Source organism: Pristiophorus japonicus, chromosome 9, assembly GCF_044704955.1.
Source record: "Pristiophorus japonicus isolate sPriJap1 chromosome 9, sPriJap1.hap1, whole genome shotgun sequence".
NCBI classification, from domain to species: Eukaryota; Metazoa; Chordata; class Chondrichthyes; family Pristiophoridae; genus Pristiophorus; species Pristiophorus japonicus.
This window is the reverse complement of record NC_091985.1, coordinates 72,968,447-72,995,034: the sequence shown is the minus strand read 5'-3', so window position 1 is coordinate 72,995,034 and position 26,588 is coordinate 72,968,447. Positions and strand designations below refer to the sequence as shown.

Below are 26,588 nucleotides of genomic sequence, written 5' to 3'. Positions count from 1 at the left end.
TAGTTCTGGGACACCATCAAGACTGAGCATTGTTAGCTCTTGTACTGAGTTCCTATTTGTTACTATTGCTAAGACTGATGTCTGAAAATTCAAACTGGACTTGATCAGTCACTAGGGCCACCAGGCAGGGATTGAATGTCCTTAATATCTTACTGATGGCAAGTGATCATACCTTAAGCCTCATACAAGATCTATTGTAGACAAACCATCCAGGAGATACTGCCATGATAATATAATATTAGATATACTAAACTTACACTTATTTATGTCACATTCTACTTGAGTTTCCAGTCAATGGCCAATGTCTTGGCTCAAATTACTTCTCCAAGTGGCTATTTCTCAATATGGACCATTTTAGGCTTATTTATATAATTTGAATTTTAAAGTTTTTCTTTTCCAGTTCGTTATGATATTTACAGTTTTTTCAATGTGAAGTTATTATTATAATTACATCTTTGTGTTGTCCTCTTCTCTCTTTATCTTTTTTGTGCATTTCTCTAATTATCAAGTTGTCAACTAGTAAAAATGGTGCACTCATCCCTATAGTCCCACCATTTGCTTGTCTGATTGGTAAGGAAGTATTATATAATCTGTGACCCTGATTTCTTAACAGTGCTACGTAAGGCATTTTTAGTAGTAGTAAAAAAAATAATTAAAAGCAATATTAAACCACCTTATTGATGGTTAAGGGCCGAGTAAGACAAAACTTGGATTTTGCTCGATAAACTTTATCAATAGTACAGTAACAGCATTTTTCAATTCTATCTGAGATCAGAGCTGCTTCTGACATTTTAACATGAGCATCCCAGTCTCATCAATGCACAAATTAGGGTTGTATTCCCTAGACTGTGTCCTCTGATTATTGACCCATCACCAGTAGAAACAATTTCTCCTTAATTACTCGATCAAACCTCTCACTATTTTGAACACCTCGAATAAATCTCCCCTTAACCTTCTCTGCTCTATGGAAAGCATTCTCAGTTTCTCTAATTTCTCCACTTAACTGAAGTCCTTCATCCGTGGGAACCTATGCAGGGAGATAGAGGGAAATAAAATGGAAAAAGATAGAAAGGCGAATAGTAAAAGTGGAGGACAGAGAAACCCAAGGCAAAAAACAAAAAGGGCCACATTACAGAAAAATTCTAAAGGGGTAAAATGTGTTAAAAAGACAAGCCTGAAGGTTCTGTGCCTCAATGCGAGGAGTATTCGGAATAAGGTGGACGAATTAACTGCGCAGACAGCAGTTAACGGATATGATGTAATTGGCATCACGGAGACATGGCTCCAGGGTGACCAAGGCTGGGAACTCAACATCCAGGGGTATTCAACATTTAGGAAGGATAGGCAGAGAGGAAAAGGAGGGGGGTGGCATTGCTGGTTAAAGAAGAAATTAATGCAATAGTAAGGAGGGACATTAGCCTGGATGATATGGAATCGGTATGAGTGGAGCTGCGGAATTCCAAAGGGAGTTGTGTACAAACCACCAAACAGTAGTAGTGAGGTTGGGGACAGCATCAAACAAGAAATAAGGGATGTGTGCAATAAAGGTACAGCAGTTATCATGGGCAACTTTAATCTACATATTGATTGAGCTAACCAAACTGGTAGCAATGTGGTGGAGGAGGATTTCCAGGAGTGTATTAGGGATGGATTTCTAGACCAATATGTCGAGGAACCATCTAGAGAGCTGGCCATCCTAGACTGGGTGATGTGTAATGAGAAGAGACTAATTAGCAATCTTGTTGTGCGAGGCCCCTTGGGGAAGAGTGACCATAATATGGTAGAATTCTTTATTAAGATAGAGAGTGACGAAGTTAATTCGGAACTAGGGTCCTGAACTTAAGGAAAGGTAACTTCGACGGTATGAGTCATGAATTGGCTAGAATACACTGGCAAAAGATACTTAAAGAGTTGACAGTGGATAAGCAATGGCAAACATTTAAAGATCACATGGGTGAACTTCAGCAATTGTACATCCCTGTCTGGAGTAAAAATAAAACGGGGAAGGTGGCTCAACCACGGCTAATAAGGGAAATTAAGGATTGTGTTAAAGCCAAGGAAGAGGCATATAAATTGGCCAGAAAAAGCAACAACCCTGAGGACTGGGAGAAATTTAGAATTCAACAGAGGAGGACCAAGGGTTTAATTAAGAGGGGGAAAATAGAGTATGAGAGGAAGCTTGCAGGGAACATAAAAACTGACTGCAAAAGCTTCTACAAATATGTGAAGAGAAAAAGATTAGTGAAGACAAATGTAGGTCCCTTGCAGTCGGATTCAGGTGAATTTATAATGGGGAACAAAGAAATGGCAGACCAATTGAACAAATACTTCGGTTCTGTCTTCACAAAGGAAGACACAAATAACCTTCCGAATGTACTAGGGGACAGTGGGTCTAAGTGAGAAGGAGGAACTAAAGGATATCATTATTAGGCGGGAAAATTGATGGGATTGAAGGCCGATAAATCCCCGGGGCCTGATAATCTGCATCCCAGAGTACTGAAGGAAGTGGCCCTAGAAGTAGTGGATGCATTGGTGATCATTTTCCAACAGTCTATCGACTCTGGATCAGTTCCTATGGGACTGGAGGGTAGCTAATGTAACATCACTTTTTAAAAAAGGAGGGAGAGAGAAAATGGGCAATTATAGACCGGTTAGCCTGACATCAGTAGTGGGGAAAATGTTGGAATCAATCATTAAGGATGAAATAGCAGCCCATTTGGAAAGCAGTGACAGGATCGGTCCAAGTCAGCATGGATTTATGAAAGGGAAATCATACTTGACGAACCTTCTGGAATTTTTTGAGGATGTAACTAGCAGAGTGGACAAGGGAGAACCAGTGGATGTGGTGTATTTGGACTTTCAAAAGGCTTTTGACAAGGTCCCGCACAAGAGATTGGTGTGCAAAATCAAAGCGCATGGTATTGGGGGTAATGTACTGACGTGGATAGAGAACTGGTTGGCAGACAGGAAGCAGAGAGTCGGGATAAATGGGTCCTTTTCAGAATGGCAGGCAGTGACGAGTGGAGTGCCGCAGGGCTCAGTGCTGGGACCATAGCTCTTTACAATATACATTAACGATTTAGATGAAGGAATTGAGTGTAATATCTCCAACTTTGCAGATGATACTAAACTGGGTGGCGGTGTGAGCTGTGAGGAGGATGCTGAGAGGCTGCAGGTTGACAGGTTAGGTGAGTGGGCAAATGCATGGCAGATGCAGTATAATATGGATAAATGTGAGGTTATCCATTTTGGGGGCAAAAACACGAAGGCAGAATATTATCTGAATGGCGGCAGATTCGGAAAAGGGGAGGTGCAATGAGACCTGGGTGTCGTGGTTCATCAGTCACTGTAAGTGGGCATGCAGGTACAGCAGGCGGTGAAGAAGGCAAATGGTATGTTCGCCTTCATAGCTAGGGGATTTGAATATAGGAGCAGGGAGGTCTTACTGCAGTTGTACAGGGCCTTAGTGGGGCCTCATCTGGAATATTGTGTTCAGTTTTGGTCTCCTAATCTGAGGAAGGACGTTCTTGCTATTGAGGGAGTGCAGCGAAGGTTCACCAAACTGATTCCAGGTATGGCTGGACTGTCATATGAGGAGAGACTGGATCAACTGGGCCTTTATTCACTGGAATTTAGAAGGATGAGAAGGGATCTCATAGAAACGTATAAGATTCTGACGGGACTGGACAGGTTAGATGCAGGAAGAATGTTCCCAATGTTGGTGATGTCCAGAACCAGGGGACATAGTCTTAGGATATGGGTAGGCCATTTAGGACTGAAATGAGGAGAAACTTCTTCATTCAGAGAGTTGTTAACCTATGGAATTCCCTGCCACAGAGAGTTGTTGATGCCAGTTCATTGGATATATTCAAGAGTGAGTTAGATATGGCCCTTATGGCTAAGGGGATCAAGGAGTATGGAGAGAAAGCAGGAAAGGGATACTGAGGGATGATCAGCCATGATCTTATTGAATGGCAGTACAGGCTCGAAGGGCCGAATGGCCTACTCCTGCACCTATTTTCTATGTTTCTATGTTTCTAAGTCATTATGGTAAATCTCAACTACACCCACTCCAAGGTCTTGACATCCTTCCTAACGTGTGGTGCCCAGATTGGACACAATATTCTAGCTGAGACCTAACCACGGATTTGTAAGGCTTTAACATAACTTCCTTGTTTTTGTACTCTATGCTTTTATTTATAAAGCTAAGAATCCCATATGCTTTTTAAATGGATTTATCAAGTTGTACTGCAACATTCAAATATTTGTGTACATGAACCCCCAGGTCTTTCTGCTCCTGCACCTCCGCACCCCCTTTAAAATTGTATGATTTTGTTTATATTGCCTCTCCTCATCCTTCCTCCCAAAATACATCACTTCATACTTTTCTGCATTAAATTTGATCTGCCCATTTCACCAGTATGTCTAAGTCTTTTTCTTTCTCCTTCATTTTTTATTTTCCGAATTTCTTTTTACCCTTCATCTTCTTTCTTGTATTAAACATGATTGGTACTAATTTCTGCATCGTGGTACATCAAAGCTTGCCTTTACAAATGCTAGTTCCATTTTTAATGGTCGTATTAAAGAGGGACATGTTCTGTTTCATTGAAGAATCAACTGCTCATTTACTTTTTAAAACATTTTTAACTTTCATGTGGGAAAAGGCCTGGTATTCTTTTCAAACAGTGATTACAGTTAGGCACAGTACTATAACAATGAGTTTTCCATAGCAATCATTGGGAATAGCGACTTTTTTGTCACCATTTAAGTGACTACCACAAATATTAAATTGAATGATTGGTCATTTTCTCAGAGTCCGTGCAAATGATTTGTTATGCGAGAATAAACTCTGACTAAAAAGCTTGCACCCATATTAACCATAGCAGGTCACTATTTGCTTGCAATCAAGCAAGTGAATTTACTTAATGAGTAGCCAAATTGGGACCACTGGTGTATCCATGACTCATGAAGATAATGCTATATTTAAATTCTATTTGTAGAATAGTGATTTACATTAAAAGAAGCATGTTTAATTTTCTAAATTTACTGTAAAACTCAAAAGCTAAAAATAAAAAGCTCAACTTTATATGAGGAAGGTGGCAGGTTCACAAAACAGCTTTTGACCAGAAAACTGATGTAAATCAAAAGTGTAACATAAAATTAATTCTTAAAATGGTTGTATATTTTCTGCAAGCAATACACACATAAAATATACTGAGAAACTGTAGAATATCCAGTTTTATTCCACTTGTGTCTAAGATCTGTATAATTGACACATGACTCCCACTGCAACACTTGTCCTTGGTAAACCTGTGGTCGGTTCTGTACATGAATTAGATAGCCATCAGTGAACTGTAAAAATGCTTGAACAAAATAACAATTTAGCAAAACAAAAGAAACAAAAAACAATCAGAAAAGTATGTTATTGGAAAAATGATAACCAAGTCCCTTGAGATTATTTTTTAAATTTCTTATTGTTAATCAGTGTGACCTGTAAAAATGCAGATAGAAGCCTAACAGTTACGGTTTGTGATATTAGCTTAATTCTACAACATTCCTTTGTCTACTATTTTAACAGAAGTATTAACCTGTTCCTGTAAATAGATTAACATCCACGCTAAAATAGAGGACAAAGGAAAGTCATGCAAAGGAGTGGCACAGGCAATCACACGCTCGCACAGCAGACAAGCATTTCTGAGCTTCAGTTCCATAAACACTCCTTCCAGGTGAAACAGCGATTTACTTGTACTTCTTTCAATTTAGTATACTGTATTTGCTGCTCACGATGTGGTCTCCTCTATACTGGGGAGACCAAACGCAGATTGGGTGAATGCTTTTCTGAACACCTCCATTCAGTCTGCAAGCGTGATCCTGAGCTTCCGGTTGCCTATTATTTTACTTCTCCGGCACTCTCCCACTCTGACCTCCCCGTCCTTGCCCTCTTACACTGTTCCAATGAAGCTCAACGTAAGCTTGAGGAACAGCACCTAATCTTTCTATTAGGCACTCCACAGCCTTCCGGACTCAACATTCAGTTCAACAATTTCAGATCATAATCTCTGCCCCCATCTATTTGGACGGCAGCTGTTGCTGATGATTCTGATGTTCCCACTTGCACCTCCTCTAGGAACAGGAGTGGGAGGATCGAGAGGCCCATAAAAGGGGCCCGAGAGTCGGAGGAGCCACAGGAGCAGGAGCGGGAGGATCGAGAGGCCCATAAAAGGGGCCCGAGAGTCGGAGGAGCCACAGGAGCAGGAGCGGGAGGATCGAGAGGCCCATAAAAGAGGCCCGAGAGTCGGAGGAGCCACAGGAGCAGGAGTGGGAGGATCGAGAGGCCCATAAAAGGGGCCCGAGATTCAGAGGAGCCAGCTGGTATAGGGACAAAAAGTTAAAAAAAATCAAAATCGAAGTGTGACGTCACAGCCAAGCGGTTAAGCGATTGGGTGATGGATTGGTGAGTATTTTTCTTTTTCCTTTTGGTAGGAAACCTTTGGCATTGTTGTAAGTAGCATCTGCTAGTAAATATATGCGATCTTTATTATCTAAGGAGAGCCAGTTAATTAAATCGGTTGTTTGCTGAGCAGCAGCTGGGTGTGTTGTGCTAAGGTTCAGAGTTCAGTTCTACTCGATAGTTGCGAGTGTAACTAGAGGGATGGCAGGGCAGCTCAGTCCTGTGGATTGCACATCCTGTGGCATGTGGGAAGTCCCGGGTGCTTCGCGCAGCCGGGGCGACCACGTGTGCAGGAGGTGTCTCCAGCTGCACCAACTCGACCTCCGTGTTTTGGAGCTTGAGCGACAGCTGGGGTCGCTGCGGTGCATCCGCGAGACTGGGAGCAATGTGGATAGCACGTTTCTAGAGGCAGTCACCCCACAGCTTAAGAGTGTGCAGGCAGCGAGGGAGTGGGTGGCCGCCAGACAGAAGAGGCAGGTACTGCAGGAGTCCACTGAGTCCAACTTGCTCTCCAATCGGTACTCTGTTCTGAGTACCGGTGGGGGTGATGGTGGCTCTGGGGAGTGCAGCCAGAGCCAAGTCCACAGCACCATGGGTGGCTCAGCTGCACAGGGGGGGAGGAAAAAGAATGGAAGAGCTATAGTGGTAGGGGATTCAATAGTCAGGGGAGCAGACCAGGTGTTTCTGCGGCCGCAGACGTGACTCTAGGATGGTATGTTGACTCCCTGGTGCCAGGGTCAACGATGTCACTGAGCGCTGCAGGGCATTCGGGGGGGGAGAGGGTGAACTGCCAGCAGTCCTGGTACACATCGGTACCAATTATGTAGGTAGGAAGAGGGATGAAGTCCTGCAGGCAGAGTTTTGGGAGCTAGGAGAGAGATTAAAAAGCAGGACCTCAAAGGTAGTAATCTCCGGATTACTCCCAGTGCCACGAGCTAGTGAGTACAGAAATAGGAGGATAGATCAGATGAATACATGGCTGGAGAAATGGTGCAGGCGGGAGGGCTTTAGTTTCCTGAGGCATTGGGACCGCTTCTGGAGGAGATGGGACCTGTACAAGCCAGATGGGTTGTACCTCAACAGAGCCGGGACCAATATCCTCGCAGGAGGTTTTGCTGGTGCTGTTGGGAAGGGTTTAAACTAGCTTGGCAGGGGGATGGGAACCTGAAACTAGATTCAGTAGGGAGAGGAGTAAAGCTGGAATTAGAAAGCAAAAATAAAGAAAGTGAGTTTGAAGGAGAGGAAACAAGCAGGAAAAAGGGTAAAAAAGCAAACTTAAAAGCACTTTGTCTAAATGCACGAAGCATTTGTAACAAGATAGGTGAGTTGACGGCACAAATTGAGACAAATGGGTATGATCTGATAGCCATTACAGAGATGTGGTTGCAAGATGACCAGGACTGGGAATTAAATATTCAGGGGTACTTGACAATCCGGAAGGACAGACAGAAAGGAAAAGGAGGTGGGGTAGCTCTATTGATAAAGGATGGAATCACTGCAATAGTAAGAAACGATACTGGCTGAAATGATAAGGGTGTTGAAACAGTGTGGGTGGAGATAAGGAACAATAAGGGGAAAAAGTCACTGGTGGGTGTAATCTATAGGCCCCCTAACAGTAGCAACTCTGTTGGTCGGAGCATAAACCAGGAAATAATGAGAGCTTGCAAAAAGGGAACAGCAATAATCATGGGTGATTTTAACCTCCATATTGATTGGACAAATCAAATTGGTCAGGGTAGCCTTGAGGAAGAGTTCATCGAGTGAATAAGGGACGGGTTCCTTGAGCAGTACAAAATGGAACCAACCAGGGGGCAGGCTATCTTAGATCTGGTCCTGGGTAATGAGACAGGATTAATAATCAATCTCCTAGTAAAGGATCCCCTCAGAATGAGTGATCATAGCATGATTGAATTTCAAATTCAGATGGAGGGTGAGAAAGTTGGATCTCTAACCAACGTACTAAGCTTAAATAAAGGCGACTATGAAGGTATGAGGGCAGAGTTGGCGAAAATGGACTGGGAAAAAAGATTATTAAAGTGTAGGACAGTTGATGAATAGTGGTGTACATTTAAGGAGATATTTCACAACTCTCAAGAAAAATATATTCCAGTGAGGAGGAAAGGGTGTAAGAGAAAAGATAGCCATCCGTGGCTAACTAAAGAAATAAAGAATGGTATCCAATTAAAAACAAGGGCATACAAAGTGGCCAAAACTAGTGGGAGGACAGAAGACTGGGAAGCATTTAAAAGCCAGCAAAGAACGACTAAAAAAATGATTAAGGGAAGATAGACTATGAAAATAAACTGGAGCAAAATATAAAAACAGATAGCAAGAGTTTCTATAGGTATATAAAAAGGAAAGGGTGGCTAAAGTAAATGTTGGTCCCTTAAAGGACGAGACCAGGGAATTAGTAATGGGGAACATGGAGGTGGCAGAAATTCTGAACAAATATTTTGTATCAGTCTTTATGGTAGAGGACACGAACAATATTCCAATAATGGATAGTCCAGGGGCTATAGGGGGGGAGGAACTTAACACAATCACAATCACTACGGAGGTGGTACTCAGTAATGGGACTAAAGGTGGATAAATCCCCTGGACCTGATGGCTTGCATCCTAGTGTCTTAAGAGAAGTAGCGGCAGAGATTGTGGATGCATTGGTTGTAATTTACCAAAATTCCCTGGATTCTGGGGAGGTCCCAGCAGATTGGAAAACAGCAACTGTAACACCTCTATTTAAAAAAGGAGGCGACAAAAAGCAGGAAACTATAGACCAGTTAGCCTAACATCAGTGGTTGGGAAATTGTTGGAATCCATTATTAAAGAAGTAGTAGCAGGACATTTGGAAAAGCAAAATTCGGTCAGGCAGAGTCAGCATGGATTTATGAAGGGGAAGTCATGTTTCACAAATTTGCTGGAGTTCTTTAAAGATGTAACGAACAGGGTGGATAAAGGGGAACCAGTGATGTGGTGTATTTGGACTTCCAGAAGGCATTTGACAAGGTGCCACATAAAAGGTTACTGCACAAGATAAAATTTCACGGGATTGGGGGTAATATATTAGCATGGATAGAGGATTGGCTAACAAACAGAGAACAGAGAACAGAGTCAGGAGAAATGGTTCATTCTCTGGTTGGCAACTAGTAACTGCTGGGGTGCTGCAGGGATCAGTGCTGGGACCCCAACTATTTACAATCTATATTAACGACTTGGAAGAAGGGACTGAGTGTAACATAGCCAAGTTTGCTGACGATACAAAGATGGGAGGAAAAGCAATGTGTGAGGAGGACACAAAAAATCTGCAAAAGGACATAGATAGGCTAAGTGAGTGGGCAAAAATTTGGCAGATGGTGTTATGTATGAATGAAAAGTCCGACTGGATACCGTGAGCTCAAAGTAAAGTGTGACAGTCTTTTATTGCAGGTCTCCAGAGTGCCTCTCCAGCCTGTGAGGCCTCCTTAAGTACCTGTGCTCCCAAGGGATTGTGGGATCCCTTGTAACTCCAGTGGATGAGCCCCCTGGTGGCTATACAAGGTAGACAGGTTTACATATATAACAACACTCCCCCGCAAAGTCAATAGTTACAAGGTGAGTCGATCTGGGGCTTTTCTTTCCCTGGTTAATCATCTCGGTGTGAAAGCTGGTTTTGGTGAGTCATTGTTGGGCCCTCGCTGGGCTGCTGTGCAGCTGGCCTTGCTGGGCTGCCTGGTGTGGTGAGTCCTGCTGGATTGCTGCGGGTGATGGGTTCTGCTTCGTGGCCAACTGTGGTGTCGGTTGCCATTGGTGTGTATGTTGGGGGGGGTCAAAGAAGGTAGGGTCCAAAGTGGGTTGCTCAGGATAGTCCCTGAATCTGGGTTTTATTTGGTCCACGTGTTTCCGGTGAATGAGTCCATTTGAAAGTTTGACCTGAAACACCCTGCTCCCCTCTTTGGCCACAATAATGCCGAGAAGCCACTTGGGACCTTGTCCATAATTCAATACAAATACAGGATCATTGATTTCAATTTCGCGTGACATATTTGCGCTATCATGATATGTACTTTGTTGAAGCTGCCTGCTCTACCTTTTAATGTAGATCAGGGTGAACTAATGAGAGCCTTGCCTTAAGTACCCTTTTCATGAGCAGTTCAGTAGGTGGAATTCCAGTGAGTGAGTGGGGTCTCGTGCAGTAGCTAAGCTGGACTCAGGATAGGCGAGTCTGCAGTGAGCCTTCAGTTACCCTCTGCAAGCCCTGCTTGATTGTTTGAACTGCTCGTCCTGCCTGACTGTTGGACGCTGGCTTAAACGGGGCAGATGTAACATGTTTGATCCCATTACGGGTCATGAACTCTTTGAACTCGGCACTGGTGAAACATGGCCCGTTGTCGCTCATAAGGACATCAGGCAGTCCGTGCATGGCAAACATGGCCCGCAGGCTTTCAGTGGTGGCAGCGGACATGCTTGCCGACATTATCTCACATTCAATCCATTTGGAGTACGCATTTACAATCACAAGGAACATTTTATCCAAAAATGGGCCTGCTTAGTCGACATGGACTCTGGACCACAGTTTGGAGGGCCATGACCATAAACAGGGGTGCCTCCCTGGGTGCATTGCTTACCTGCGAGCATATGTTACATTTGTGCACGCAGGACTCTAAGTCCGCATTGATACCGGGCCACCAGACGTGGAATCTGGCTATCGCTTTCTTCATTATGATGCCTGGGTGGGTACTGTGGAGGTCACTGTTGAAAGTGTCCCTGCCCTTCTTGGGGACCACTACCCGATTACCCCACAGAAGGCAATCTGCCTGTATAGACATTTCATCTTTGCACCGCTGGTATGGCCTTATCTCTTCCTGCATTTCCACCGGGACACTGGACCAGCTCCCGTGAAGCACACAATTTTTTACGAGGGACAGTAAGGGGTCCTGGCTCGTCCAGGTTCTAATCTGTTGGGCTGTGACGGGTGACTGCTCACTCTCGAATGCTTCCATAACCACGTCTAAATCTGCGGGCTGTGCCATTTCCACCCCCGTGGTGGGCAATGGCAGCCTACTGAGAGCATCGGCACAGTTTTCTGTGCCTGGCCTGTGGCGGATGGCGTAGTAGTATGCGGACAACGTGAGTGCCCATCTCTGGATGCGGGCCGATGCATTTGTATTTGTCCCCTTACTTTCGGAAAAAAAGGATATCAGTGGCTTATGGTCAGTTTCCAATTCAAATTTGAGCCCAAACAGATATTGATGCATTTTCTTTACCGCGTAAATACATGCTAACATTTCTTTTTCAATCATGCTGTAGGCTCTCTCAGCCTTAGACAGACTTCTGGATGCATAAGCAACAGGTTGCAATTTCCCAGATTCATTAGCTTGTTGCAATACACACCCGACCCGTATGATGACGCATCACATGCTAGTACCAAACGCTTACATGGATCATGCAACACAAGCAATTTGTTTGAGCATAACAGTTTTCTAGCTTTTACAAAGGCATTTTCTTGGCTTTTGCCCCATACCCATTCATCTCCTTTATGCAGTAAGGCGTGCAGTGGTTCTAACAGTGTGCTGAGACCCGGTAAGAAGTTACCAAAGTAGTTCAGGAGTCCTAGAAACGACCACAGATCCATCATGTTCTGTGGCCTCGGTGCGTTCTCGATTGCCTTCGTCTTTGAATCAGTGGGCATGATGCCGAGGTCAAGTCCAGTTTCGTGAACATCTTTCCTCCTGCCAGCGTTGCAAAAAGGTCGTCAGCCTTTGGTAGTGGGTATTGATCCTGCAGGGAGAAACGATTGATAGTTACTTTGTAGTCACCACAGATTCTGATGGTGCCGTCTCCCTTGAGGACTGGAATAATCGGACTGGCCCACTCGTTGAATTTGATTGGCGAAATGATGCCCTCTCGTTGCAGCCGGTCTAGCTCAATCTCTACCCTTTCTCTCATCATGTACGGAACTGCTCTCACCTTGTGATGGATGGGTCACAACCCCGGAATAAGGTGGATCTTCTCCCCAGGAACTCCACTTCAGGCGCCAGGAAAACGCACTTCGAGCGTTTTAACCTGAGCCCCATGCAGTTGAGTCGACGAAGAACCTCCTCCAGGTTCTGCAGATGCTCGACTTTGTCCCGACTTGTAACCAGGTCGTTGCTCCTTGGAACTTCCTGATGCCTGGCTTGAACAGCGAAGGAAACTTGTTTAAGACCTGGCACACGAAGTGTCATCAGCGGACGAGAGTGCTCGGACGTCATCCCAGTTCCAGCATATCTTTCCCAGCCAGCTCCTGCCGAGCAGCGTGGGTCCATCGCCCGGTACCACCCAGAGTGGTAGCTTGTGTACCGCTCCATCGTAGGAGACTTTTACAGTAGCACTGCCGATTACGGGAATCAGTTCCTTTGTGTAAGTTCTCAGTTTCGTGCGAATGGGAGTCAAGACTGGCCTTGAGGCCTTGCTGCACCACAATTTATCGAAAGTTTGCTCATAATGGACTGATTCGCGCTCGTGTCCTGCTCCACTGACACCAGGAGTCCATTTAATTCAACCTTCAGCATTATCGGGAGACACTTTGTGGTAAATGTGTGCATCCCAAATACCTCAGCCTCCTTGGTCTGAGGTTCTGCTTCGTCATGATCCGCCGTGGATCTGTCCTCCTCTGCAACATGGTGATTTGCAAGATTAACAAGATTTGCAGCTCGCCTGCACATACGTTGGAGATGTCCCATTGTTCCACAGCCCTTGCAAACGTCTTTTCTCCTGCCAGCGTTGCAAAAAGGTCATCAGCCTTTGGTAGTGGGCATTGATCTTGCAGGGAGAAACGATTGATAGTTACTTTGTAGTCACCACAGATCCTGACGGTGCCGTCTCCCTTGAGGATTGGAATAATCGGACTGGCCCACTCGTTGAATTTGATTGGCGAAATGATGCCCTCTCGTTGCGGCCGGTCTAGCTCGATCTCTACCCTTTCTCTCATCATGTACGGTACTGCTCTTGCCTTGTGATGGATGGGTCGCGCCCCCGGAAGCGCATGAATGGAAACGATAATCACTCCCGCAGCGCCAACAAGGTGTTAATGGTCTTGCATTCATCACCCTTGATGGCGGACTCCAAGACATCTGCGGACATGCAGCTACAGGCATGTGGGGCTTGCCCTGTACGTTGCGATTTGCAAACAAGATCACTTTGTTCACAGTACTTGTAGCAGCACTCGTGTGCTGAGAGATTTGCTTAGTATTGTCACTGGTGACAATGAACGCCTGGGCTATCGCTATGGCTTTACTCAAGGTTGGGGTCTCTACAGTCAAAAGTTTGCGAAGTATCACTTCATGGCCAATGCCAAGTACAAAAAAGTCTCTGAGCATGTGCTCCAAATATAGTTCAAATTTGCAATATCCTGCAAGGCGTCTTAGCTTAGTGACATAACTCAACAATTCCTGGCCTTCAGTCCTTTTGTAGGTGTAGAACCGGTACCTCGCCATCAGAATGCTTTCCTTCGGGTTCAGGTGCTCTCGGACCAGTATGCACAAATCATCGTACAATTTCTCTGTGGGTTTCGCTGGAGCAAGCAGATTTTTTATGAGGCCATACGTTGGTGCCCCGCAGATGGTGAGGAGAAGCGCCCTTCGTTTGACAGCGTTCGCTTCTCCTTCCAGCTCGTTGGCCACGAAGTATTGGTCGAGTCGCTCCACGAAGGTTTCCCAATCATCTCCCTCTGAGAATTTCTCCAGGATGCCCACTGTTCTCTGCATCGTTGGGTTCGTCATCTGTATCTCATCACCAGTTGTTATGTATGAATAAAGAGTCTGACTGGATACTGTGAGCTCAAAGTAAAGTGTGACCGTAGACTTTTATTGCAGGTCTCCAGAGTGACTCTCCAGCCTGTGAGACCTCCTTAAGTAGCTTGCAGGGAACATTAAGACGGACTGCAAAAGCTTCTATAGATATGTAAAGAGAAAAAGGTTAGTAAAGACAAACGTAGGTCCCCTGCAGTCAGAATCAGGGGAAGTCATAACAGGGAACAAAGAAATGTCAGACCAATTGTACAAGTACTTTGGTTCGGTATTCACTAAGGAGGACACAAACAACCTTCCGGATATAAAAGGGGTCAGAGGGTCTAGTAAGAAGGAGGAACTGAGGGAAATCCTTATTATTCGGGAAATTGTGTTGGGGAAATTGATGGGATTGAAGGCCGATAAATCCCCAGGGCCTGATGGACTGCATCCCAGAGTATTTAAGGAGGTGGCCTTGGAAATAGCCATTGCATTGGCAGTGATTTTCCAACATTCCATAGACTCCGGATCAGTTCCTATGCACTGTAGGGTAGCCAATGTAAACCCACTTTTAAAAAAGGAGGGAGAGAGAAAACAGGGAATTATCGACCGGTCAGCCTGACATCGGTAGTGGGTAAAATGATGGAATCAATTATTAAGGATGTCATAGCAGCACATTTGGAAAGAGGTGACATGATAGGTCCAAGTCAGCATGGATTTGTGAAAGGGAAATCATGCTTGACAAATCTTCTGGAATTTTTTGAGGATGTTTCCAGTAGAGTGGACAAGGGAGAACCAGTTGATGTGGTGTATTTGGACTTTCAGAAGGCTTTCGACAAGTTCCCACAAAAAGAGATTAATGTGCAAAGTTAAAGCTCATGGGATTGGGGGTAGTGTGCTGACATGGATTGAGAACTGGTTGTCAGACAGGAAGCAAAGAGTAGGAGTAAATGGGTACTTTTCAGAATGGCAGGCAGTGACTAATGGGGTACCGCAAGGTTCTGTGCTGGGGCCCCAGCTGTTTACATTGTACATTAATGATTTAGACGAGGGGATTAAATGTAGTATCTCCAAATTTGCGGATGACACCAAGTTGGGTGGCAGTGTGAGCTGCGAGGAGGATGCTATGAAGCTGCAGAGTGACTTGGATAGGCTAGGTGAGTGGGCAAATGCATGGCAGATGAAGTATAATGTGGATAAATGTGAGGTTATCTACTTTGGTGGTAAAAACAGAGAGACAGACTATTATCTGAATGGTGACAGATTCGGAAAAGGGGAGGTGCAAAGAGACCTGGGTGTCATGGTACATCAATCATTGAAGGTTGGCATGCAGGTACAGCAGGCGGTTAAGAAAGCAAATGGCATGTTGGCCTTCATAGCGAGGGGATTTGAGTACAGGGGCAGGGAGGTGTTGCTACAGTTGTACAGGGCCTTGGTGAGGCCACACCTGGGGTATTGTGTACAGTTTTGGTCTCCTAACTTGAGGAAGGACATTTTTGCCATTGAGGGAGTGCAGCGAAGGTTCACCAGACTGATTCCCGGGATGGCGGGACTGACATATCAAGATAGACTGGATTAACTGGGCTTGTATTCACTGGAGTTCAGAAGAATGAGAGGGGATCTCATAGAAATGTTTAAAATTCTGACGGGTTTAGACAGGTTAGATGCAGGAAGAATGTTGGGGAAGTCCAGAACCAGGGGTCACAGTCTAAGGATAAGGGATATGCCATTTAGGACCGAGGTGAGGAGAAACTTCTTCACCCAGAGAGTGGTGAACCTGTGGAATTCTCTACCACAGAAAGTTGTTGAGGCCAATTCACTAAATATATTCAAAAAGGAGTTAGATGTAGTCCTTATTACTTGGGGGATCAAGGGGTATGGCGAGAAAGCAGGAATGGGGTACTGAAGTTGCATGTTCAACCATGAACTCACTGAATGGCGGTGCAGGCTCGAAGGGCCGAATGGCCTACTCCTGCACCTATTTTCTATGCTCTATGTTTCTATGTATCTGTGCTCCCAAGGGATTGTGGGATCCCTTGTGACTCCAGGGGATGAGCCCTCTGTTGGCTATACAAGGTATATACAGGTTTACATATATAACAGATGGAGTATAATGTTGGAAAGTGTGAGGTCATGCACTTTGGCAGAAAAAAAATCAAAGAGCAAGTTATTATTTAAATGGAGAAAGATTGCAAAGTGCCGCAGTACAGCGGGACCTGGGGGTACTTGTACATGAAACACAAAAGGATAGTATGCAGGTACAGCAAGTGATCAGGAAGTCCAATGGTATCTTGGCCTTCATTGCAAAGGGGATGGAGTATAAAAGCAGGGAAGTCTTACGACAGCTATATAAGGTATTAGTGAGGCCAAACCTGGAATATTGCGAAAGGATATACTTGCTTTGGAGGCAGTTCAGAGAAGGTTCACTAGGTTGATTCCGGGGATGAGGGGTTGACTTATGAGGAAAGGTTGAGTAGGTTGGACCTCTACTCATTGGAATTCAGCAGAATGAGAGGTGGTCTTATCGAAACGTATAAGATTATGAGGGGGCTTGACAAGGTGGATGCAGAGAGGATGTTTCCACTGATGGGGGACACTAGAACTAGAGGGCATGATCTTAGAATAAGGGGCCGCCCATTTAAAACTGAGACGAGGAAAAATTTCTTCTCTCAGAGGGTTGTATATCTGTGGAATTCGCTGCCTCAGAGAGCTGTGGAAACTGGGACATTGAATAAATTTAAAACAGAAATAGACAGTTTCTTAAACGATAAGGGGATAAGGGGTTATGGGGAGCGGGCGGGGAAGTGGAGCTGAGTCCATGATCAGATCAGCCATGATCTTATTGAATGGCAGAGCAGGCTCGACGGGCCGTATGGCCTACTCCTGCTCCTATTTCTTATGTTCTTATACCAATCTTTTGTGTCTTTACTTGTCCCATTACCATCGCCTTTCACCTTGCAACATCATCCTTTTTGTCATTTAATCTCTCCTATCTTCCAACCTATCACAGATCTTTTCTTTTGTTCTTCCCTCTCCTCCCCCTGTCCCTGCCTTATACTTAATTAAAACCTGTTATATCCCTAATGTTGTGTATGTATAAAATAAGTATATACCCTGTACACTCAATGTACAGTTACATAAGACCACTGAATGCAACTTCACAGTGTATACACAATGCCTGTACCACCAGAGGGTGCAACTGGTGGAGACCTAGGCGTCACCTGTACACTGCAGGTAACCGAGTATAAAAGGGAGCTCACCTTACTATACCCTCATTTAGAAGCTGCAATAAATGGACTAAGGTCACCACAGTTCAAGTGCAATACCTTACCTCGTGGAGTCATTACAAGAGTGGTTACAGATACAATAACTGGCGACGAGATTCCGAATTTCCACACGAAAAATGGCTAACCTTGGCAACTTTCAACAATTCGCTGATGGTGAAGATTGGGATGCCTTTGTGAAAAGGCTTGAACACTTTTTCATCGTGAACGACCTGGCTGGAGACACACCGACCTCGCTGGCTGATAAGTGCAGAGCTATCCTGCTCAGCAGTTGTGGACCCACCATTTATGGCCTTGTCAGGGACTTGCTAGCCCCAGAGAAGACGGCAACCAAAATGTACGCGGAGCTCGTAACAATGATACAGGAACAGCTCAAACCTAAAGAGAGCATCCTCACAGCCAGACACCGGTTCTACACACACCAGCGGCCCGAAGGCCAAGAAATCGCGAAATATGCTGCAGACCATAGACGATTGGCTGCACTGTGTGATTTTGGCGACCACCTCACCGAAGCACTGAGGGACATCTTTGTTTCTGGAATCGGCCACAAGGGCCTCCTCCACAGGCTGCTCTCTGCAGACACCACAGTCACCCTGCAAAAGGCAATTAATGTCAGCCAGGCATTCATGGCCTCGGCCTACGATTCCAAGAGGATGATGACTCACCCCCAGGACTCTAACCCGGCAAGTACCGTGAACCGACTGGCGCCCTTTAGAAGCAAGACTGCTACCCCGAGTCCCGCAACCCTGAATCCGCCACACGTGACCAACCGGCCAGCCCTATGCTGGCGCTGTGGAGGAAATCACAGGACCCACCAGTGCCGCTACAAAGACTATATTTGCAAAGGCTGCAATGCGAAAGGCCATCTAAAGCGAATGTGCAAGAGAAATTTTACTCACCGAGTTGCTGAAGAGTTGGCTGATCACCCGGGCCCCAGTGCAGATGAAGATGAAGAGAGAGTCCAGGAGGCAGCTCAGCCCCAGGAAGAGGTGTACGAAGTGTTTACCTGCTCCGCCGAGAGTTCTCCGTTGAAAATGGAAGTTGAAATCAACTGTGTCCCAGTCTCGAGGGAGGTCAACACAGGGGCGAACCAATCGCTGATGAATCAGACGGCCTTCGAGAAACTCTGGGACAATCCAATCGAACGACCTAAAATAATCGCGATCCAGGTGAAGTTGCTCACCTACACAAACGACACCATCCCAATTGTTGGCAGCGTGGATGTCCAGGTGTCCTACGGTGGCGCGATGCACAAGCTGCCTTTGTGGATCGCTGCTGGTGATGGTCTAACGCTGCTGAGAAGATGATAGATGAAACAAATCCAAATCTGTTGGAGCTGGGAAAGCCTCGAGGCCCTGGCGATTGACGTCCTATGCGGCCTCAAATTTGGATCCATCACAGCACCTGAAAGCCCAACTGTTCAACTCGACTACGTGGCGACGACACAGACCGCACAAACCAATGGCGAGATGATCCAACCCAAACGACCAGACCTCACCCTCCAGGCTCCAGTGGCAGGACTCCGGAGGCACAAGATTGGCACGGAAGGTAAATTCCCTGTTTCCATGGCAGAACCTGGGGAGAAAAGGATCACCGCAGCCTACTTCGTGGAGAGAAAGAAGATGGCGCCCGCACCACGAGGTGAAACGTCTGAAGTCAAGATGGCCACGACCAGACCATGAGGGGCAGCGTTGAGGGAGCAACACGTGATGCTGTGCAGCAAACCAGATTGGGGTAAAGATTGCAAGGCCCTCTTAAAAGAGACCGGCAACCCAGCACAATTAAAGGGACAGTTCCACTCTTTGTACAGCGATGCCGGTGATACACATGTAAAAGATGTAATTAACAAATGCAAGTATCTAAATGTAACTTTGAACAGCGATGCCGGCAGTATACATGGAAAAGATGTAATTCACAAATGCGAAAATATAAGTGACAAATGCAAATATGTAAAGACAACTAACAATGTCGAATCGAGTGATTGCGGTGGGGGCCAACGTATCATGACTGTAAATGATGAAATGATGTGCGATGCCGGGTTCTACTTGTACGCTGACAAAACCAAGGGCAACCTCCCGTCAGAAGCACCCAGGTCCAGCCGGCTACCCGATCATGTAGCCTGCGCCTCCAGGACCAATGTGATGCCCCAGGAAGTGTGGCCACACACAGAGGGAGCATACCCACTACAGGGCCAGCGATCAGCGGACGGCAAAGGCACCACTACTGGCACCCTGCCCCAGATTGGCCCTACCTCTCAGGCCACCAGGGCCAGCACCGGGAGCAAGAGGCTAGCACCCTGGGACGACCAGGCTCCCACTACCGCTGAAGGGCAGCAGGGAGACACTGCAGCCCTCAAAGGAGGACAGGGAGGCCACACACTCCTGTGGCTCTGCCCACCACTAGGCAACGGCTAAGGCCCTGAGACTCAGCCACGTGAGAGATCCGAGCCCACCCAGCTGGCAGGGGGCGCAGCGCCGCCATCAGACAACCTGGTCACAGTCCGGTTACTCTAGAACTAGCGTCCTCACCCACCAGCACCTACACCCCAGGGGCAAGACTATAACACCACGTATGTACCTTACCCGTAAAATGTACTTGTTCCACTACTGCTAAACCCAAACAGTGATGTAACTAATCCTATTTTTTTTTCTCTGTACATGTATGCAAATGCAGGTGTTGAGCCACACACACGGTTTATGTATGGGGCAGGGGAGGGAGGGGAAATGGATGTATGTAGCCATGGACACACATGGATCACACCCAGAACCCACACAAACCCCAATGCAACCTCCAACTGTCCACTGCTGACCATTTCCCAATGTTGTGGTAATAAGGACTTGGGGGTCTACAGGGAGAGAGCCATTCCCAAGCACAGACAAGGTGCAAGTGCTTTGGGCACTCAAGTCGAGGGCCAGAGCACACAGTGCAAAGGCCAGAGGCACAAGACTTAGGAGGGAGTGATGTTGTGTATGTATAAAATAAGTATATACCCTGTACACTCAATGTACAGTTACATAAGACCACTGAATGTATCTTCACACTGTATACACTGTGCCTGTACCACCAGAGGGTGCAACTGGTGGAAACCTAGGGGTGACCTGTACACTGCAGGTAACCAGGTATAAAAGGGAACTCACCTTCCTGTACCCTCATTCAGGAGCTGCAATAAATGGACTAAGGTCACAACAGTTCAAGTGCAATATCTTACCTCATGGAGTCATTACTGGAGTGCTTACAGATATAATACCTAACCTTTTCCAGTTCTGATGAAAGGTCATCAACCTGAAACATTGGCCAGAATTTTCCAGGGTGTCAGTGGCCGGGATCGGTAGTGGGTCAGGTGGGAAAATGATTTTTTTTTTTGACCGAGTCAAGAACCCGCTGGTAACCTGCCGCAACGTGCCTTTCCCAATGTCGGGTCTGTCAGTGCTGAGCAGATCCGACACGCAGTGGCGGGTGACCCAATTAAATGCATTATAATGTACTTACATTTTAACTTTAACTGCATGGCCATGGGAACCATGTTGTTCGGGGACCATGGCTGTCAAACTGCGGCAGGAGTTCAGTGGCCATTGGTCCATTGCTGATTACTTGACAGCTTTAAATGTACAGTAAAAGTTATCACCTGACAGATCATCATTTTCCTCATCCACAAGCTATTTCTCAGTCCATTTCCAGCACAGATTCTGCAGACTTCCCACTTTTCACTCTCCATCCACTCTTACCATGGAGGAAGAACTCTCTCACCATTGACAGAATGCTTCTGTCATGTGTACTTCACTTGCCATCTATTCCATCAACATGGGTGCCATTTATACTCTCTCAGCCTGGTCCTCAGAATTCGACCATGATGAGCTCCAACATCAGCAGTACCAGGCACAACAGCAGCACCAAAAACAACATCAATCTTCGCTGCAATCATCTGATGCTGTGAAGGACCAGAGGGCATGAGCAACCGAGCACATTGCTGCCCGGGAAACCAGGGAAGGCCTCATCATGGCCAGATTTACTTCACTTGATGCTGTACACCCATATGGCTGCTGCATTTTGCACCAGGTTGACACCAGCCTACACCCACACCAAAAAACATCCCTACAATGTCCAAGCCATTCCTTTCACACTCACCACCATTGCACAGGGTGGGGGGGCGCGGGGGGGGGGGGGGGTACCGTTATGTCTCATCATTCACTGCACCTCACTAAGCCACTTCCAAAGGCACACACAAATCTGTCCAAGAATCCAAAGTGTTGAAAATAAAGGTTTCAATGTTTGACAGCACATTAACAGCAAATTTACATGAACATTGTATAAAACATCCAAGTGGCTAACCTTGCATAAGAACATAGAACATAAGAAATAGGAGCAGGAGTAGGCTTTTTAGCCCCTCGAGCCTGCTCTGCCATTCAGTAAGACCATGTCCAATCTGATCCTGGCCTGAACTCCATTTCCCTGCCAACTCCCCATAACCCTTGACTCCCTTATCATTCAAAAATCTGTCTATCTCCACCTTAAATATATTTAAAGACCCAGCCGCCACAGCTCTCTGGGGTATATAAATTCCAAAGATTTACAACCCTGAGAGATGAAATTCCTCCTCATTTCTGTTTTAAATGGGCGACCCTTTATTCTTGTGTGTTGTTAGTTGATATGATTGAACGAGGATGAGGGGTGGCTAGTGAGATGGGGATATGTTCAGGTAGATAAACAGAGAGGGATGGGTGGAGGTGCAAGATAAGTTAGTGTGAGTAAGGATGTGCAGGGAAGGCAGTGATGGGGATGTGATGAGAGGCACAGCAGGATGAAGGTGAGTGTGGCTTTGCACTAATATTTCATGATCTAATGTGATAATTGAAAGGTTTGCACGACTGCACCTAGGTGTTCCTGACACCATCCCTGCTGTGACCTCCTCTTCAAGGGCAACCAGGCTGTGTTGATCTCCTGGAGAGGTCTCTTCCGCCCATTGGAAGGGAAAAGAACCTCCCTGCGTGCTGTGACTCCCTCCATAAACATATGGAGGCACCTCTGTGCACCTCACTGATGTAGAACACTGACAGCACAACTGTCAAAAGAACATTGGTCATGGTCCCTTTAAGGAAACAAGCTGATGATGCGTTATGAATGACGTCACCAGACCCGCTTCCTCTAATTGGGCCAGGAAATGCGCTGGGCGGGCTTAACAAGCCCTATTTACGTAAATTCATTTTCCAAAGTGGAATGGAGCCAGCAGCGAGGCCGTGACCCACCACTGACATCGCCTGCCCCGGACTCACCAAGGTGAGCAAAGTGCTGGCCACAACTTCTGTTTCTCTCTCCACAGATACTGCCTGACATGCTGAGTATTTCCAGCATTTGTGTTTTTATTTAAGATTTCCAACATTTGCAGTATTTTGCTTTTATATAAACCAACTTGCTTTCCGTCTACATAAACTTACAACATCTTTGTATCTTTCCCTGCCTAAGTTACATATTCAAGCTTCAAATAATTATTATATTTTGCCCACCCTTTCTTTTCCTACTATTTAATAAAATAAAATTTTACTTAGAAAAGAGACAGATGAAAATAAAGAGTGGTTTTATTAATTAAAGACACAATTACAGCCATAGAAAGGAAATATTTTTTTATTGATGGTGGTGCTCAAACAGGTTCTGACTGCATAGCACTAAAAAATAGTAAGGAATCTGCTACCCTATTGTGAATACATTATAAGATAGATTTATCTAACTCTTCATCTACCACCAATACAACTTGGAAATGTGTAGGCACCGTGCCCATGATTTTTTAATCTGCACTGATGGCCGGAAAGGATTTAGAAAATCTACCCTAAAAAGCATCAAATAGTGAAATTAATTGGTGATGAGATTTGTAGGTAATTTAGAGTTGATGTTGTGTTGGACTTTGACTATCCTAAAATAGATTGGCTTAAGACAAAAGTTTGTGGTCAAAATAGAAACAGGTTTTTAGAATGCATCAAGGATTGTTTCCTTAATCAATATGCTTCAAGTCCAACAAGGAAGGAAGCAATGCTAGATCTAATCTTGGGTAACGAGCAGGACAAGTAGGTGTCCTTAGGAAATAGTGACCATGAACTAATACAATTCACATTGAAAATAGACAAAGAAAAATAGGAGTCCACGATAAAGGTGTTGGATTTGAAATTAACTAATTTCAGTGGGATTAAAATGGATTTAGCCTGGATTAATCGCTTGGGAAAAATGGCAAATGAAACAGCAGACCAGAAATAGGAGATATTTAAATATAAATTGGATAAGATATAGGTAAAATACATACCAACAAGTTATAAAGGAATGTGCTATCTCAAAGGGTTCCATGAACTAATAGAGTGGTTAGCTCAAAAATAAGATTTATAAAAGAGGAATATTATATATAAGGAAACTCTGAGAATTATAAAAGGTATATAAAGGAAGCAAAATGAAATTAGGAAGCCCAGGAGAAAATGTGAAAGAAGAAGGGCAGTCAACATAAACGGAAATATTCAGGGCCTTTATAGATGTATAAGAAGTAAAAGGATAATGGAAGAGAGGGTAGGACTACTTAAAGGTAAAGGAAGTCATATTGTACTTGAGAACATAGGAATGGTAGAGATACATAGTAAGTATTTTACATCAGTTTTTAGAGAGGAAGGTGAAAGTAGGAGTATCTGTTGAGGATGTGGAAGAATGACTACTCCACCTAAGTATTCAAAAGGGCATTGTTAAACATGTAAATAGGGCTAAAAGCAGAATGGCTACCAATCTTAGAATGTGTGCATCCTAGAGTAGTAAAGGTGGTTGGATAAGAGATAGTGGAAGCACTAACCATAATTTTTCAAAAGTGCTGAAAATAGGATTTATGTCAAAGGACAAGCGGATGGCATGTGTTATACCCTTGAAAGGGGACATGTATAATGCAGGAATTTATAGCCAAATTAGTCTGACCTTCATTATGAGTACAATTCATAGTTTGGGAGATAATTAGCGAGCACTGAAAAAGGCATGGGCTGATCATAATAGTCAGTATAGATCTGTAAAGAACAGGTCATGTTTGACTAAGAACATAAGAGGATAAGAATTAGGAGCAGTAGGCCAGATGGCTCTTCGAATCTGCTCTGCTATTCAATAAGATCATGACTGATCTTCAACCTCAACTCCACTTTCCTGTCCGATCCTCTTACCACTTGATTCCCCTAGAGTCCAAAACCCTATCTATCTCAGTCTTGAATATACTCAATGACTCAGCATCCACAGCCCTTTGGGGTAGAAAATTCCAAAGATTCACAACCCTCTGAGTGAAGAGATTCCTCCTAATTTTAGTATTAAATGGCCAGCCCCTTATCCTGAGACTATGCTCCCTAGTTCTAGATTCTCCAGCCAGGGGAAACATATTAGCATCTACCCTGTCAATTCCCCTCAGAATCATATATGTTTAAATTACATCACCTCTCATTCTTCTAAACTCCAGAGAGTACAGGCCCAACCTACTCAACCTCTCCTCATAGGACAATCCTTTCATCCCAGGAATCATTCGAGTGAATCTTCGTTGCACCGCCTCTAAGGCAAGTATGGCCTTCCTCAGATATGGAGATCAAAACTGTGCACAGTTCTATACAGGTATGGTCTCACAAAAGCCCTGTACAATTGTAGTAAGACTTCATTACTCTTGTGCTCCAAACCCTGTGCAATAAAGGCCAATTTGCCTTCCTAATTGCTTGCTGTAGTTGCATGCTAACTTTTTGTGTTTCCTGCACGAGGACACCAAAATCTCTCTGAACACCAACATTTAATACTTTCTCACCATTTAAAAAAATTCTGTTTTTCTATTCTTCCTACCAAAGTGAATAACCTCATTTCCCCATATTATACATCATCTGCCAACTTGTTGCCCACTCAATTAACCCGCTTCTTTTCCTTTCCAGGCTCTGTGTGTCCTCCTCACAGCTTACTTTCCCACCTAGCTTTGTATCACCAGCAAACTTGGATACATTGCACTCAGTCCCTTCATCTAAGTCATTAATATAGATTGTAAATAGCTGAGGCCCAAGCACTGATCATTGCAGAACCCCACTAATTACAGCCTGCCAACCAGACAATGTTCCATTTATCCCTACTCTCTATTTTCTGTCCATCAACTGATCCTCTATCCATGCTAAATAATACCCCAACCCCGTATCTTGCACAGCAATTTTTTATGTGGCACCTTACCGAATGCCTTTTGGAAATCCATATACACTCCATCCACTGGTACCCCTTTATCTACCCTGCTAGTTACATCCTCAAAAAGCTCTAATAAATTTGTTGAACACAATTTCCCTTTCATAAAACCATATTGACTCTGCCACACATATTATGATTTTCTAAGTGCCTTGCTACCACTTCCTTGATAATGGATTCCAGCATTTTCCCTACTACTGATGTCAGGCTAACTGGCCTGTAGTTCCCTGTTTTTTCTCTCCTGCTTTTCTTGAATCATGGGGTTACATTTGCTACCTTCCAATCTACTGTGGGATCGTTCTAACATCAAGGGAATTTTGGAAGATTACAACCAATGCATCCACAACTCTTTTGGAACCCGAGGCTATAGGCCATCAGGTCCAGGGAATTTGTTGGTTTTTAGTCCCTGTAGTTTCTCAAGCACTTTTTCTCTACTGATATTACTTACTTTAAGTTCCTCACTCTTATTAGTCCATTGGTTCCCCACTATTTGTGGTATGCTTTTTGTGTTTTCTACTCTGAAGACAGATACAAAATATTTGTTGAAAGTCTCTGCCATTTCCTTATTCCCCCTTATTTCACCCGTCTCAGCTGCTAAGGGACCAAAGCTTACTGTTGCTACTCTCTTCCTTTTTACATACTTGTAGAAACTTTACAATCTGTTTTTATATTTCTTGCTGGTCTACTTTTGTATTCTATTTTCTCTCTTTTTTATCAATTATTTGGTCATTCTTTGATGGTTTCTAAAGCTCTCCCAATCCTCAGGCTTACTACTATTCCCCGCAACATTATAAGCCCCTTCTTTTAATCTAATATGATCCTTAACTTCTTTAATTAGCCACGGACGGATCACTTTTCCCATGGAGTTTTTATTTCTCAGAATGTTTATTCGTTGAGAATTTG

At 44.7% G+C, this 26,588-nt stretch overlaps 1 protein-coding gene across 1 annotated transcript in view; it reads right to left on the bottom strand.

The window, feature by feature from the left end:
* The window catches only part of ush2a (Usher syndrome 2A (autosomal recessive, mild)), a 1,282,968-nt gene that overhangs the window by 209,599 nt on the left and 1,046,781 nt on the right, over positions 1-26,588 (bottom strand). The gene's annotated exons all lie outside the window — the stretch shown is intronic.